Source organism: Lepeophtheirus salmonis, unplaced genomic scaffold, assembly GCF_016086655.4.
Source record: "Lepeophtheirus salmonis unplaced genomic scaffold, UVic_Lsal_1.4 unplaced_contig_15526_pilon, whole genome shotgun sequence".
Taxonomy (NCBI): domain Eukaryota; kingdom Metazoa; phylum Arthropoda; class Copepoda; order Siphonostomatoida; family Caligidae; genus Lepeophtheirus; species Lepeophtheirus salmonis.
The window spans coordinates 1-2610 of NW_027291485.1; the positions used below are offsets into that span (position 1 = coordinate 1).

Consider the following 2610-nt stretch of genomic DNA (forward strand, 5'->3'; position numbering starts at 1 on the left):
ATTTTAATATAATGTTCCTTTTCATCAAAATATTATTTTAAAATGTTATAATTCTAAAACAAACCTGATATAAAAATTTTACTAAGCTTTGATTATAGTTTTAATTTTAGACTTTACACACAACTCATAAAAAGCCATTACAAAATATTTAAAAACCTTTTACTCAGTAATTTAGTGACTACTTCTTAAAATGAATAGAATTTGAATTATTTTTTATGAGAAGCTCTCTAGAGTGATTAATTAACAAAAACAGTTTTTCGAAAAGAGAAGAAATTATTATTTAAATTGACGGTTATAATTAGACAATTCCTTTATCAAAATCATTTTACATAAGGTTTGTCTCAAATTTTTAAATATTTTTTTAAGCATCCTTAATTGGTTAAATGGAGTTGCACCGATTCAGTACCTATAATTAAACATTATATTATACAATTACTGATAACTTTGATTTTGTTAGTGAACACGATTGAATTTTGTCAAATTAAGCTGTGCGAAGATTTTTAATAAAAAAGGATATAACCATATATAGGAAGAGAAATAGGTCAATATTGTTTCAGCAAATTTTAGAAAAATTAGGAAAAATAGTCTATAAAAGATGTATTGATTTCATTTTGAACGACGATTAAATAAATTACTCCAAATATAATAGTGAGAAATGGAAATTTCCGAAAAGTCCACTTTACAGATGTAGGTAGAGTTGTATTAAATATGAGTTGCCGGTACGTCAAAATAAAAGAAACCAAAAAAGACACTTTCCATTTGTTTGTAGTAAATACAATATATATGTAAAATTTAAGTGATGTTTCAAAAAAACAAAAAAAATCTTACGCCAATTGTTTTTGCACCTTTTAAACCAAGACATGAATCTAACTAAACTCAAATTGTAAACAGAATATTTAAATAAATACAATATTACTTTAGTTTTTAGTGTTGAAGAGGTGAGAGCGTTTCAAAAGATAGAAATTAAATAACAATGATACCCATTATTAGATTAGTGTGGATCTTTGGAGTTATTATACTCATTAGTATGTTAAACATTTGTTACTTATTGACAAATCTTGATATTATACTGTATTCTTTATTTTAATAGCTGAGTCGAAAGATATAAAGGACTTCAACTCCATTATAAGTAATCGTAAGTATATCTAAAAGAATTTATTTTCTCAAATTATAGTACTCATGGAATGATACATAACTGAGGCATATATACAGTGGGTCAACATAAAAGCATTCTTGAACAAAAATTTGAAAACAAGGAATTTCCAATTTTTTGGTTTGTTTCATAAATGTAATACACTTCAGTAATTTATTGACATATTTCGATCATTTATGGCTTCATGTTATAATTTGTAAAATGGGTTAAGATGTGTAGGGATACTTTCTGGAGCATTCCTTTTTAATTAAAGACTTCCTTAGTTCCGATATGGCCTTCCAAAAATGATCTTTTTTTTTATATCAGATCGATTATATTTTAAGTAGGAAATAATTTAATCAAATAAGTTGAAGATAATAGTTGAAGATGTAGAAGACAAATATAAACCAGGCTTAGTTTAGAAATGATTTTCTGTTATTTGTAAAATATTTTTTGCAAGCAATTCTGTTATTACTATCACTTTAAACATGTTTAGTAATTGATTTCAAACGATTTATAATCAGGGAATTTAGCCCGATCCCAAGGAGGAAGTGACCTTCCAGATTTTATTTTTGCACGCTAGTGCCATGTTCAAAATTCAATTTCCTTTTTAACTTAAAAAAATTAACGAATGAAATTTCTACAGAGTGTTATGAGATGTTCAACATGACTAAATTTATTTTAGTCCATCTCTGATAAACTCAGTAGAACCTATAAATTTGCTACTAACCTATATAATCATGATATAGTATGCACATAAATTTAATAGTAACCTTTTGATGTTTAGTTTAAAGTCATTTAAGCTAACATGAATCAAATAATAACACAAGTTTCAAAAAATTAATTCTATAACTGTTTCAAGTATGATACTTATTTGTCCTTAGCTCCTTTTGAGGGGGTTTAATCACCTCCAAAATGTTTGTCATATACATATTTATAAATTAAACCTAGGTACAACGGGTTTGAGGATTTTTGGGGCTAAGTTCGTCCAATTGATGAAAGCCATATGGATATTTATTATCCATTATGCACCCTTATATCAGAAAAATATTATGGCTTTGAGCTTTTTTATAATATTCCTCATTTTTAAGTTAAGGCCTTAGATATTGCAGTTTTTGAATCAAAGCAAATCTATTTCTTTATTTAAACAAAATTTAATGTTGAATTCAATTTTTGGTTATTACATTTGATAACCAAAGTATATAATATTTTGCAATGGGAGTAATGTATTAAAATATTGAATCTATATCATTGGAATAATATTTTTCAGGTGGATCACAACTTGAGAATCTTCAAAGTCGGTATGTATAAAAATTACAAATACAATTCTGTGGATACATTTGATATCAAAGTTATATAATTTTTCTTAACCTTTTATTAAGATAATTTTATGTTCTCATTAAAATGCATGTGTATTACTAAAATGTAATGTTTATATGTATGTAGTTTCTATATTTACCAATTCAACTAATAACATG

The 2610-nt window shown here is 25.6% G+C and overlaps 1 long non-coding RNA gene across 1 annotated transcript; it reads left to right on the forward strand.

Moving 5' to 3' along the window:
* The first annotated feature begins 878 nt into the window (after window positions 1-878).
* On the forward strand, window positions 879-2589 carry LOC139907472 (uncharacterized). The gene is made up of 3 exons (XR_011784133.1): window positions 879-1025; window positions 1091-1135; window positions 2403-2589. It is a non-coding gene; the product is annotated as an uncharacterized lncRNA (long non-coding RNA).
* Window positions 2590-2610: the final 21 nt, after the last annotated feature.